This window comes from Lolium perenne, chromosome 2, assembly GCF_019359855.2.
Source record: "Lolium perenne isolate Kyuss_39 chromosome 2, Kyuss_2.0, whole genome shotgun sequence".
NCBI classification, from domain to species: Eukaryota; Viridiplantae; Streptophyta; class Magnoliopsida; order Poales; family Poaceae; genus Lolium; species Lolium perenne.
In genome coordinates this window covers 205,829,114-205,844,061 of record NC_067245.2, presented here as the reverse complement: position 1 = coordinate 205,844,061, position 14,948 = coordinate 205,829,114, and the positions used below count along the sequence as shown (strand labels likewise).

At 42.1% G+C, this 14,948-nt stretch overlaps 1 long non-coding RNA gene across 20 annotated transcripts; it reads left to right on the top strand.

The window, feature by feature from the left end:
- Positions 1–645: 645 nt before the first annotated feature.
- Positions 646–7,421, top strand: LOC127321110 (uncharacterized). 20 transcript variants are annotated; one of them, XR_007863874.2, is made up of 9 exons: positions 646–913; positions 1,029–1,343; positions 1,420–1,519; positions 2,463–2,626; positions 2,857–3,298; positions 4,045–4,930; positions 5,109–5,152; positions 5,269–6,184; positions 7,082–7,421. It is a non-coding gene; the product is annotated as an uncharacterized lncRNA (long non-coding RNA). The 20 variants fall into 20 exon arrangements; XR_007863875.2 differs by having other exon boundaries at positions 647–913; positions 4,045–5,152; positions 5,269–5,345; positions 6,092–6,184; XR_007863876.2 differs by having other exon boundaries at positions 647–913; positions 4,045–5,152; positions 5,269–5,345; positions 6,072–6,184.
- The last annotated feature ends 7,527 nt before the right edge of the window (positions 7,422–14,948 follow it).

The following is a 14,948-nucleotide window of genomic DNA, read 5'->3' as shown; positions in this document are numbered from 1 at the left end:
TTGGAAACGTGTATAGATACGTGCAAACCAAGATAATATCTATCTTTGGGGCAGAGTGAGTACTAAATTTCTTAACTATTATAGTTCCAATGCACCGTCTATAGACAGGTTATGTACTAGAGTGTTAGTTATTGTAATATATTTCCCTATTTTTCTAATTGTATATAAGCGTTTGATATTTTTTTGTAAAACATAAAAAAATCAATATTTTTTCAACTGAATTTTACCGTTGTTTTAAAAAACGTATATTAGTACGATTTTCACGGGATCGTGCGCCAAGGCGCACAATTAAATCTAGTCTAAAGGTATAAACGATGCCCCCCATAGGGGGACTCACAGAGTTTAGCACTTCTGGGCCATTGGATCAACCCAACAGCGCATCTCAGCCGTTGATTCCTGGCCAGATTGGCTCTCCACAGGCGCGTGGCCGATTTCCCGCGGAGTCCTCACACTAGATAACCTCATGAAACGGCCGTCTGTTACCCGCCCCGTCTGCACGTGGGTCCCATCTTCGTTCGGGTCCGGTCGTCAGTGACTCCGGGTGGGCTTTGGTTCGGTTGGAAAAGATCTCCATCCGTAGGGGTAAATTGGGTATTTCCTCGCGCGTCGATCAGGTGAGACAAAATTGCAGCCCGTGTTCCAGAACCCTAGCCATTCGTGTTTCGCTCCTCCAAGCACCCTCGTTTTCTTCTCCCCATTCTCCTCGTTCGCCGCCGCCTCCCCAGGTCTCACTCCCCGCCGCGCCGGCCTCCTCTCCGTCGAGCCGCCGTCGCCCGCCTGCTCTCCGATGACCCAAAGACGAGCAGCTGCGTCTTCGTAGGCTCCCGCTAGGGTTTCTGCCCCGCCGCCGCCCACGAAGAAGCCGCAGGGATGCCTGCCGCCTCCATGGCGCCGCCGCAGACCCCCTCTGTAGGTATGCGCGCCTCCGGATCTGGTCAACACGGACCTTCTCCCTTGCTGCTTTCAACCTATTTGTTGTTCTCCTTATCCTTCCCGTGTCTGACGTTCTCGTGTTGGTTTCCGAGCAGCTGGGGATCCCCTCTTCGACAAGCTCTAACACGCCTGCGCCGGCCCGCTCATCACCGTCCCGCGCATCGGCGACCTCGTCTTCTACTTCCCGCTCAGCCCGACGAGCGCACGATCCTGCTATGCTCGGCACCGGCGACGTCGCCATCTTCCTCGATGCAGCACAAGAGGAGCACGGATCAGAGAGGGGCATCCATGGTGTTGGTTCGGTCAACCTGTCCCCCGCTGTTGTGGTCCGCCCCGCTGCCCTCCTCCTGTTCGTCCCTCTCCATGAGCTCGGATGACGCCGATGGAACTGCGGCAGGATTAATTCGTTGGTAAGTCCCCAATTTCTTTGTCTAGGTTTGCTCTATTTGATTCGTGCTTGCCTTGATTTAGTGCAGTGTAGTGTAGGAGATGCAAGAAAAAATTAAGGACGAAATCCCTAGCAGAAGACATCATGAGCTGGGCGTTTCAGCCACCCTTTTCTTGTACCTGATGATGACGAGCCAAGGTGAGCAGCCACCAGCCCTTCTCCACCCTGTTGTCAACAAAAATCCAGGCCTGCTGTTCACACTTTTGATATTTAGACTGAGCAGACATGTAGAGGTTCTTGCATTCAATAAATATTCAGGTTTCTATTTGACTACATTTGCTTTTACACTTACGTTGTTTTTTTGACTGAATTTTTGGTGCCTGCTAATTGTTCAACCTAGAAATTAATTGAGCACAAAGTTCAGGTGGTGACTCCAAGCACACAATTGGAAAATCACATGAATGGAGTGGCTCAAATATTTTGGACACTGAATGTTTTCCACTGCAGAATATTCAGACAGTTAAGGTTAGTTGGTAAATGTGTGAGGGATTATACCCTGTTTTGTCGCCTCGCTGACAAGGATTATGCCGTTGTCACAAGCCCATCTTAGGATGATAATGGCGTCAGGGGCTAGATGGGCTTGAAGATATTTGATAATTTTCTACTTTGTAGGTTTGTTGGCCTCCAGTACATTTATATCTAATACTTCTTTTGTTCATGAGAATGTGTAGGAAATTTGATTAACAACAATCTGCTTTTCATAGGTTGGTCAAGTGGTTTCTAATGTTTTATACCAACACATATTTGCCCAAACTGAACCATAAAAGTGATATAGCAGCATGCATAGTCCAGGTTTGGACAGGAAAGTGTTGAGCAGATGTGTAAACATCTCGATTGAAATAATAAACTCAAGTATGCTTTCATTTCTTTTTACGCTTCCTATTTACTTCCTTTAAAGATTATGTCTATTCCTTACCATGCTCATATTGATAGTTGATGTCTGCCCCTGCTCAGTCATGAGGGCGGTATCACTATTATGCAACTTCTATGAATTATTGGTGCCTGAGTTGTATTTGGCCTTACAGAGACCGCATTTTCTTTCTCATATTAGTTGCATGACAGTCTAATATCTAATCATTAGGAGTAGGTTCATCTGTGCCCATGACTCCCCTGGTGATGGTTTGCCAGCTGGTGGTGCCTTCTCTTCTGTGACCCAAAACAGAGTCACCGGGAAACCTATTGTGGATTATGGTGGATCAACTCGTGCTCCCCCTAGCATCTCCCTCCCTCGACCCACTGGTGTTGGTATTCCTCTCCTCTTTATGTGCTCTAGACAACAAATCTTCCTGTAATTAGCTTCTTATATTAGTACAATAGAAAATGCAACAGATACCTGAATATTTTTTTTCACGAAAACGCAAAAGCTTTGCGTTTCGATGCATTGCTAGAAAAGAGAATTGATACCCGAAAACGCAAAGCTTTGCGGATACCTAAATATTATTAATATATGTTGTTCATTCCGATGTTTACTTCAGGAAAAGTGGGTTGGAACATTCAGCTAGCGTTAAAAAGGATCTGGAGTGGTTCGGAGAACAAAGAGTTGAGTACTTATAGATCAACATAAATTACCTTTTGTTTTTATTTCAGTCTTGCAATATCTTGGAGGCTTGTGCATTGTACGAGTAATTTTGTGTGTAACTAGACTTCTTGAACTGCCTTACCATAGATGGACGATACTCCGTATTCTGTTGTTTCCTTCTGATTTGTCTCTATTATTGCAAAAAAGCAAGTTATGCTTCTAGACGGAGAGCTGATGATATATATGTCGTAATCTTACACTTCTTTGTTTTTATTCCTACCTTGAGGTGATTCAACATTGTTCATTGCATGGAGGACGGAGGAGCTGAATGTAGAACGCTCTGATATTGTTTTCTTTGAGAAGTATGAAGATAATATTCAGAGAAAAATCATGTTATGGTATGGCTTCTCTCCCATCTGTGGCATTAATGTGATTTTTTCCTTTGTTCCAAATGGGGTAGCAAATTTGGTTGTCACTCAAACTTATCAGGGTTGAAACCAAAAATTTAAATTTTGGAGACATAAACATAGTGTTTAAAGTAACCAACGTGAAGCTGACTTGATAAAAAAAATAGACCACTTTGTTTTAAAATGTGTGGCCTGCACAAGTTTAACCTCTCGATTTAGTTTGTGGAATTTAAGCATTGGTATCTCACATATTTGCAGTGGGGCTTGCTAACCTTTTAGCCATCCAATCCAAGTAGCGGTTTCTAGCTGCTGTCCACTAAAATTTATTAGGCCTGTCACAGGCCTACTAAACTTTGTGCTTTTAGCTCCCAATGGTCTCAGATACTAGCATTGAATTCTATTTGGATATATCATAGTTCTTTTACCACGGGAGAAAGACACTACTTATTATTTATATAACCGACGGTAGTACATATCTTTAACAGAAAACTATCTACAAACTTTAGAGACAAGCCAGTTATTTGTTAGGTCCTATGCCTCATAGAGAATTAAGTTAGAGGCTAAGAGCCACCTAAAATAATTCTAGCTTCTCATTTCAGTATTGGTAGTCTTGAAATAATAAACAAATAGCTTGGTTAAATGAGCGTGTAAGTATGTCTTAGAATTCGGGTCACTTTGTAATTTCAGAGCTGCATTCTTCAAATTCTTATTGCGGCACACTATTGTGCATTTATCAGGTTATGTCAGGGTCCATGCTAGCGACTCAATGGAGACCATAAGAGCCCGGCCAGTGTCATAATACAAGACATGCTGGAGGAACCGCAACTTCCATGCCCTAAGGTTGAGAGCCGTAGTCCCCATGCCAGATCTGCAGGAAAACAATAACAGCGGAAGAGATCCTGAAGATTAATGTTAAGCCAGAATAGAAGAAGATGAACAACCTGTCGCATTCGATCGACCCTATTGTTCAATGCGCAATAGGCAGACTGAAGTTTACATTGGTTGCCCATGTGTTTTGCTTGCAGTTATGGGGATTTTGTCCTGGCTGTTTTACTTGCTTTGGACCCCTTGCGGTTGTTTATGTTTTTTGAAGGTCTAATGCTATATATTTAGATTGATGCCATTCTGCTGAAATCTTATGGTAGGTAGAGAATTTTCTCATTAAATCTTGGAGAATGAGGCTTGTATAGCGATATCAGTTAATGCAGTGAATTTTTCTCTGCTCATCCAATGTCATACTTCTTAGTTTAAGTTACACTATCAGTAGCAAGTAATTATCACTGTCAAATTTCTTAGCTAAGTTACACTTTCATCAACAAGTAATTCGCATACATAGTAGTCTGCATTTGAGCCTCATTTTCCCTCCAAACTCTGCTTTGCATGTCCTTACAATAAATAGAAATACATAAGGTACCTTTACTTATTTGCATTAGCATGTTACGCTGTCTTATAATGTACACGCTGTGAAGCTTCACGCATTTCTTCATTTTTCCAGCAACAAGCAACTCCACACGGAATGATCTGCATTTGAGCTTCTTTTTTGCATCTGAAGCGTAGTGCCTTCAAACTTGTGCTTCCCACACTGTACAATCCATTTTATTTGTGGCACGATTACATAAAGAGGTCATTGTCATTCCTACCAATTCATGAATATATCTATCCTCAGATAAACTTTTCACATGTTTATTATCTATTAAATAAAGTGGACGAGGTGGTCAAATGTTTCACAGGCTATTGATTATTCTTTTTTGCTTTCTTCCAGAATTAATGTTTAAATTCTTTGACATGTTTATTACCATAGGGAACGATAATGGAAGGATGCATACCAGCCAACCGTGTAGACAGGTAAAACACAATTGCTTTGTTGGAGCCATTCATTTCTCGAATTTGTAGAATAATTCCTCTTGGAAAAATGAAACATAAATCTGCACGTAGCTATGTTAATTGGGTTTCACATCCAGGCCACAAAATAAGATGCATGTGTTACTAAAGAAATAGTGGGGGCCCAGTCGTCATGTGCTTTTGCTGACATATTTGTGTGAGTTTCTTCGTTCCTTTTCTACTTACCTTCTTACTGAATCTTATTTTCTACTCACCTTCTCACTGTCAAAGAATTTACCTTTATTCAGTCCATGTATTTGCATGGTTGTACTTTGTTTTATCATATTTGTTGCTCCAGTGCCTATTTTCTAATGATTTTTCATGTTACCGTAGATCTTATTTCTCTATTTTTGAGGGTGTTGTGATCAGCAAGGACTTCATGGGGCCTATTCTAGGATCTTATTTACTTTTATAAACTGATGAAACTATAGTCATGTTCTTTTGTGCAATTTTCGTCTTACAAAAAATGTTGATGCCTAAATCAAATTCATGGGCCTCTCAATTTAGTATTTGCTACCTCTAATTGAGCATTTTTAAGTATTATTTTACCTTCCCGTCATTTTTCTATATGTTCTTATATTTTAATACAATCTCTGTAGTCTTGCGTATACCATTGTACCATTGTTTCTGTTACACGCATCTGGAAGAAAAATCATAGATGATTTGAAAAGTTGGTCTCAGGTATCAAAATTTATAGTTACATTTTTTTAGAAGCCGCTCATCCTTTTTTCTGCATGATATGGGGAGTACATGTCAATTTTTGTTTCTTTTTAATCCTGTTGGAGAAGCCGCGCCTTACCGATTAAACTAGCTTGTTTCATGTTCAATGTCAGGTTGTTCTTTTCGGTACATTGTTCTCTAGGTGCTTAATGTTTTGTTTCAGATTTTCTTTGGTTTATGCAGCCCATGATGTCGGGTGAGGTTCGTCTCTGAGTATCTGGATGTGATTCATCCCTGAGCATTCTTATTTACCTATGGGTGTGGGTAGTCACAGAGGTAAAAGAAAAAAAGTATTAAGTTGTTCTCTGTCCCTGAGCTACCTCCGTTATATTGGAGCACATCGATAGGTTTCTCTACAAACATCAAATTTAGTATTACATTATGAAAGAAACTAATCATGGAGTTATATATGCATGTAGCTCTCCATATTGAACTTCGCCTCATAGTTTGAAGCTCATTCTAAACTGTAATTGAAAAAAGATGATTGTTGTAGTTTGCATGAAGTGATATTATTAATTTACATGTTAGCTTTGCTGGAACCTCTTGCTTTTTATCCACATCTTCTTGCAACAATAGCTTTTGTAGGTTGTTACTTTGGATTTCTCTATAGTGTATTCTTTTATTGTCGTTATGTTGGGTATTGGTTGCGTGTTCTCCTATTTATATGGATATACTACTGCATATAGCAAAGAAATCCATTTTAGTGCACCCTCACGGTGCCTCCACAACGATTTTAGGTTGTGGACGCCCGTCAGATCAGGTTCATTTAGTGCATCTCGGCCGTCCGTTTTTTCTCCGCATCGTATAAAAGAGCTAGCGCGGTGAAAACCTTAGCCACAATCACGTCCCTTCCTTTCGCCTCTTATTCGCCTGCTCCTCCTATAACTGGAGATTGAGCAAGACAAGTATCAAGATTCTATTCTATCTCCATTTTATGATCTTCTCTATCCATTTTCTGGTCTTCTTTTGTAAAGATCGAGCCAGTCTTAGAATCTGTCATCTTCAAGTTAGGGGGCATTCTTGAGAGTAATTATGGGAGGCTGCAAAGTCTGTTGGGAAAGGAGTAGCTGAACTGATATAGGGTAGGACTTGACTACTTAATCTCTTGATTTTCCGTGGAAAAATATGCCAATCTCCCTTTTTTGCTAACAATGTGCATGATTATTATTTCAGGTATATACATTCAGTAGCTACAATAATATCTCTGAAGCAGATGGAAACCCCAGATTGAACATGGGAGAAGGATCCATAGATGGAAATCCAAACCGAACATGGGAGAAGGGTCCCGATGGCATTTCTCTTGCAGATTTCATTAACTTTTTTACCAAACAACATCACAATTATTTCTTTTGTTGATAGCCCAACAAATATAGACGTTACTTTTGTTGTTCCTTCCTTCTATTGTTCTTGACATGTCCATCTGAGTGTTTCGTACTATAATATATTCTTCTGTTTTCCTGGTTGTACATAAATATTTTATACTCCGTTTGTAATTTCATGTGCTTTATCTTAAGATCATCCTATTGACTTTGCTTTTTAAAACCTAAAAATGAATTATTAGTTCCACCTAATTTTTGACAGTTTTATACAAAGTGTGCATCGGTATGAGTTTCACGGGATCGTGCGCCAAGACGCACATTTAAATCTAGTGTATGGAAAAGCCATCCATCACACACGCACTGCCCACCAACACTGGTGCGTTGCCGGAGTGGGTTTGGCACGGCGAAGGGCGAACCACATCATCTCTCTGTGTTGCTGCTGTTCCTTGCCTACCGGGCTGGCGGATCCAGTGGAGATCATCATCACATCAGGGACGAGAGGGAAGTACAGTACATAAAAGTGGATGGGCATGGCGGTGGCGGTGGCGCTTTGCCCGGCAGGCAAAACTGCACTGGTCCTACGGGACATTGGGCTCCTTTCTTGATCACGATAGAATAAAGATTCCAGCTCTTCTCCGCTCACGGCGCTGCTCGATCACGAAAAATACGGGATGGCAGCTGCTTTACAACTTGGGGTTGTTCGTTACTACCCCCTCCCCTCCGTTCACAAATAAGTGCACATCTAACCTTAAGTTCACAAATAAGTGCACATCTAACCTTAAGTCCACAAATGTACATCTAGACTTTTTGGTATACTAGCACAAATGCCCGTCCGTTGCGACGGGAGATAAAAAAAATGTGCATCACATCCCCACACGCTGCCACTGCTTCTCCCCGTGGCTTCAGCAAAAAAACATAGATTTCAACAAATTTAGGCTTTTAAGAAAAAAATCTTCGAATAAAAAAAATCAGATTTAAAATATTTAAAAAACGAAAATTGTGAAATTTTTCAAAATTTCCATATTTTATAAAATGTTCGAATAAAATAAATGTTTAAATTACATTCTCTATGCCTATGAAAATTATAGTTATCGACTCCGTACAATAATTAATCAGTTCCTCATCAATCATCAATATACACGTTGGTGTCGGTGGGGAAGGTACAAAACTTATATTTGAATGGAAAAACACCAACACAAAACACATATATACTATATTGTTCAAAAAATCGGCCGAGATACCGACTTATCGGCCGATTTATCGTGAATCGGGTGGTAACCGATAAGATTTCAGCATATCGACTAATTTATCACGACACCGATATTTCGGCCGATTTTCTGTCTCAGGGCCGATATTTCATCCGATTTTCACTCTAGTGACCGATATTTCGGCCGATTGCCAGTGAAATTTCGCTGAAATTTTGTATGGCAATCGATATTTTCATCCTATGGTCTTATAGAACTATGCATTAACTCAAAAAATTATTTTTATTGATTCAAATGCAAAGAATCAAGGCTTTTATGTTTAGACCCCTAGTGCATGCCTTGATTTCAGCCCTTATTAATTATTTTTGGTTTCTCAATGTTGTTTTATTGGTTACTAGCATGCACAACATTTATTAGCGCCTAAATCAAAGCATCTTTTTTATTAATGAGCAGATTGATTGAAGGAATGAGGAATTTTTTACAAAAAAAATTTAAGATCTCTTGGAAACCGCGCACGCTCACTTATTTGTGGACGGAGGGAGTATACACGAGTCCATGTCAAAAGATTACTCGATTGGGATGAGCTGAATATGACATGCATGTTGGCCCGTGAATGCGTACCGTGGATAGGAGGCCCATCCCATGTCACCAATCACCACTCGATGAGACAAGTGTGTTGTGTTCTCACCGACGACGTTACTGATCACCAAGCGCCGCGCTCTCCAAACAAAGCCACATTGGTACCACAACGCTGCAATGCAAGGTCCCCGGCCGTGAGGTCGATCGGAAACGGGCGTGCTGTCACCGTACCGTTCCGCTCTTCCGGCCAGGCCGTGCAACGCGCCGGCACCGCATGCATGATCATGCCGGTGTCGCCGTCGACGAGGACCCGCGCGTGGCGTGGCGTGTTCGGACCACCACCACGGTCGGCCTCTTTCGTTGTCCGTCGATCTCACTAGCTAGCGCCGTGTTTTTTTTACTCGTGACTCGGTGGAACATGCACATTTTTTCCTTCGACAAATCAGGAAAAAGTCTGGTCTATGGCTATCCCCATGGACCCCATCGACCGATACATTATTTCCTTTGTACGTGACACGGCTGCCTGCCAGTTGTTGGAGCGTGTTGCAATCTTGCGTTTCAGCTTCTAGTACACGAGTCGCGCCAATTCTAAAATAGACGCATGTTTGGTTTATATATATATAGGGTGTGACTATTTCTCGATCAACTAAGAACTAATTTTGTTCTCAGATAACTAATGTCATCAAATCTCAGTTGCAACTCATGACTAGCACGAATCATAATTCAAATCAAATGGTATAAGACTTGATTGAGCATGAAGTTAGTTCTGAGCTAGCTGAGAACTAGTAAATCCCATATATATATATGAAAGTGGAAAACACAAAAATTGTTTAGCTAGAGAGCTTACAAAGATTTAGGATCTGCCTATGCTACTAAGGCCAAATCACATTAAGGAGTAACACCGATTACCAGGAATGCATAAATTGCTACTCCATCCGTTCCAATAAAATATGACGTATAAATCTACTCTAAAGCCAACATCCTCTAAATTTTGCCAATGTTATCGACAAGAACAATATTATCTCCGTTTTGATAAATAAGGCGTTTATTTAGAGTAATTCTCGGTCAAAGCAAAAAAGGAAAAAAAGAAACGAAGGCGCCTTATTTGAAGGAGGGATAAACACATTCTGGATGCAGTCCACACTCCAGTGACTTGGCTATGAATGACAGTTTGATTGCTCCTTTTAGAAGATGTTAAAAGGCTCTTTTCAGTATTGGTGATTTAAAGGCTACATGACCTAATAGTTTGCACGCTGTGTTTTATAAAAGGTTTTGGAACTTGTTGGGTGACGATCTAGTACATTATGTACTAGCTATGGTTAATACCGGATCAATTCAGCAAGAATGGAATAATACCACAAATTGTGTTGATTCCGATCTACTAGAAAAAGCCTTAGCACCACTGCTATCACGCCACTTAGCAGTGGCGCACCAGTGGTGCGTCATTGGTAAAACAAATAGCAGTGGCGCACCTGCGCCATTGGTAAAACAAATAGCAGTGGCGCACCAGGTGCGCCACTGCTAACGTACAGGTGCGCAACTGCTATATGGTCGAGATGCGCCACTACGGGAAAAACTGGTGCGCCACTGGTAAAATTTTGAAATTTAGATCTGGTAAGCATCTTGTTACGTTCTCTGTGATGTGAAGCTCCACTTGCAGCTGAAGAAGAGGAAGGAAGGAGAAGATGAGGAAGAGAAGGAGGAGGAGTGGAGGAGGATGAGGAGGCCGGAACTGGAGGAGGAGAAGGAGGGGGCCGGAGTTGGAGAAGGAGAGAGTGAAAGAGGAGGCTGGAGTGGAGGAGGAGGAAAGAGTTGGAGGAGGAAGGACTGAGTGGAGAAGTTGTGTGGAGGAGGGAGGGGATAAGGGTAAAGTGCACTGGACCATTTCAAATTTGGAAGGCGGGAACTTAGTAGTGGCGCACCCCATGGCTTGGTGCGCCACTGCTATTTTTTTCTTCTTTTTTTTGAAATTTCTGCTCGAAATCGAAAACTTGAAGAAATTCATGTTTCCTTTTCGATTTTTGGGAATCTAAAAGTTGTCTAAACGCCTGAAGGGAGTTGAAATCGAATAGGTAGATACGTTTTCACATAAAAATGATTTTCATCGGAGGTCGTATGCAACCAGAAATCCCATTTTACGATACATGACGCAATTTTGTAAAAAAATTAAAATTCATGTTTGTTAATTCTCATTAAAACTAGATGACATAATACATGGGTATCTCAAAGGATTTTATTTTTTTGATATTTTTATTTATTTTGGGCAGATGTTACCAGTGGCGCACCATATACATGTGCACCACTCACTAGTAAGCTTGGGTGGGGGTGAACCATGGCAGATATTTTGTTGTTGCACACTCCTGAGCCGATGCGCTACGACTAACTTGCCTACCAGTGGCGCACTAGAAAAGTGGTGCGCCACTGGTATCATTCTACGGCTAGGCTTTTTTCTAGTAGTGCGAAGGTAAAGAATCCAGAAAAGGTGAGTCAATTCCGGCCTATTAGTCTATGTAACATACTAGTATATAAGGTGATCTCGAAATGCTTTGCTATGAGGTTTAAAGGGTTACTTCCAGAGGCAATCATCACTACTCAGAGCACTTTCGTACCTAGGAGAGACAATATTTTGGTAGCCTTTGAGAGTTTCCATATTATTAAAAAGACATCTCAAGGACAAAACGGTTTGTGTGCAGTAAAGCTTGATATGCATAAAACGATATGCATAAGACATACAACCGTGTGCAACATGTATTAAAGTAAACAACAATTACAAGCAAGCTATTTAGTTGTAGTTCTCATAATCAAAAGAATTTTAAGGAGCGGTATAGTGGTATCATTTAAATTTTGGATCACGTGGTACTTTCCCGCGGTAGAGACGCATTTACGTCTAGAAAAAAAATTACTATATAGGGCCTTCCCTCTCACAATGTTTTAATAAAGTTTGATACATTTGGATGTATATTAGTTTTAATTTTAAATTAACTCATTTTTCTCACTTTTCATGTTTTAGGAACATGCTCTCTTTGGACTTCATTACTTAGCTCAATTTTAGGTATTGGCATATGGCTAGTTTGCAGTTTGGTGAACTGTGTAGCGCTAAACTTATATATTTTATACTATATTGTCGAAATTTGGTTATCCGAAAGCTATTTTTCCTTGCTCGCGGCCAAAGCCATACCAATCCAGCTCAATGCCATACACATCAGCCCTAGATGCGTACATGCAACGTAGTACTCCATCCATTCTATAGAGGATATTTAAGATTTGTCAAAATTTAGATGTACCTATAAAATAGCACATACATATATTAAAATTTTAAAAAATCTCAGATAACATTCATGGGATGGAGGGTGTAGGTCCTTCCTCCGTTCCATATTACACCCATACTTATTTGGTTAAATCGAAGCAAGTAATATATTTAAAGTTTATAATCAACGGCCGTTGATACATGCAAGTCTGAGAGACTCGTTCGTTGTCGGTTCTCAACTGTACCCGGAAAGGGAGCGCCGCAGCAGGGCAATTGAATGAACATGCGTTACATGCCAACCCGGCTGCCCACACGTACTACAGAGTAAGCTTTGTTCCGGTCACCAGCTATGGAGAGCTAGAGCCTAGACGCAGTAGTAGCCGCTGTGCATCCGATCGACCTGGGGCCTTGGGGGGCATGCATCATGCATGCATGGACCTGACCAGCAGTTTGAAGCTGTAGAGACTCTTGTACGCAATATGATGCAGTGTACGTACCGGAGCTGTTGCTTAAGCGTGGAAGGCAGCTCCTACCTAGCACTATTGCCCGATGCAGGCTGGTCACGCTGTTTGCGCGCGGTTGCCGGCGAGATCTGCATGCATGCGCATCCATAGCTGCTGTCATGCTGCGTGGTGTGCAAGGTTTTGGCAACAGCGCTCGGTCGGTGCGGTGCCTTGAATGGGGCGATCACAAGCAACGTGCAGCACTAGTGGAAAACAGGGCTTCCGTGGGAGCCTTTTGTCGCGGGCGCGCCTGCACCCGCGACAAATGGCCTGGCCACGTCGCCCCGAAACCATGTGGAGCGCGCGGAGGCTTTTGTCGCGGCCTTTTGTCGCGGGCCGTATTACGACCCGCGACAAAAGGGGTAGGAGCGACGTGGCACCTTTTTGTCGCGGGTCGTAATACGGCCCGCGACAAAATGTCCCCCCCTATATATATATATAGAAGCAGCCAGCCACCCCCCCACCTCATTTTTTCCTTGGTGGTGAAGGTGGAGGTGTATGCTAGCTCATTTTTTCTACATGTGCACAAGAGGTGTTTGATGGAATGCTTGTGAGAGGGATGCCACTTGGTTTTATTTGATAAGATTTCTCCTCTTTTTGATCCAAAAAGGTTAGCAACTATTTTCTCGACTATATATATATGCATAGTCCGTACAATATTAATTTTAGCAAGGTGATTGCATCTGATACATATATAATTGTGCTTATGATGCGAGATGAGTCATCCATGGATGTACGGTAACCGATGTGCTCCGCTTTCGAGAGAGGCGTGAATTCTTTCTGCTTGTGGCCGAGGCCAACAAGTCGAAGCAAGGTTTTATGTGCTTGTCCATGTCTAAAATGTAAGAACGAGAAGGATTACTCTTGCTCAAGAGATATTAAGAGCCACAGCTTCGGTTTGGGTTCATGTCCAGTTATAATGTTTGGACCAAGCACGGAGAAGAAGGGGTTATGATGGAAGACGGCGATGAGGAAGAAGATAATGATGAGAAGTATTATCGATCTATGTTCTCTGAATGCTTTGATACCGCAATGGACGACAATGAAGAAGAAGGAGGTGAAGAATAGGCATCAGATGATCCTGTTGATGATGATCTTCGTCGGGCCATTTACGATGCAAGAAGAGGCGTGACACGGATAAGGAGAGGTTGCGGTTCGACAAGATGTTAGAGGACCACCACAAATTGTTGTACCCAGGTTGTGAAGATGGGCATAGAAAATTGGGTAGCATATTGGAATTGCTTTGAAATGGAAGGCAGAGGTCGGTGTAGTGACTCGGGATTTGAGAAATTGATGATAATATTAAAGAAGGCTGTTTTCCAAGAAATAATGAATTGCCCGTCGGTACATATGAAGCAAAGAAGCTTGTCCGCCCTCTAGGATTAGATGTGCAGAAGATACATGCATGCATTAATGATCGTATCCTCTACCGCGGTGAGAAGTACGAGAATTTGAATAAATGCCCGATATGTGGTGCATTGCGGTATAAGATCGAAAAGATGACCCTGGTGATGTTGAGGGCGAGCCACCCGGGAAGAGGGTTCTGCGAAGGTGATGTGGTATGCTCCAATAATACCACGGTTGAAACGTTTGTTCAGAAACAAAGAGCATGCCAAGTTGTTGCGATGGCACATGGAAGAACGTAAGAAAGACGCGATGTTGAGGCACCCCGGCGATGGTCGGCGGTGGAGAAACATCGGGAGAGAGTTTCCGGATTTTGCAGGTGAGGCAAGGAACTTATACTTTGGTCTAAGTACAGATGGCATGAATCCTTTTGGGGAGCAGAGCTGCAGTCCACGACCTGGCCCGTGACTCTATGTATCTACAACCTTCCTCCTTGGTTGTGCATGAAGCGGAAGTTCATTATGATGCAGGTGCTTATCCAAGGCCCAAAGCAACCGGGCAACGACATTGATGTGGACCTAAGGCCATTAGTCGATGAACTTTTGGAGTTGTGGGCCAAACCAGGTGTACGTGTGTGGGATGAGCACACGGAGCAAGAATTTGACCTACGAGCGTTGCTATTCGTAACCATCAATGATTGGCCTGCTCTCGGTAACATTTCGGACAGACGAACAAAGGATACAATGCATGCACACACTGTTTAGATGAGATCGAAAGTAAATATTTGGGAAAAAGCAGAAAAGTTGTGTACCCGTTCAATCGTCGTTTCCTTCCGCGCAAGCA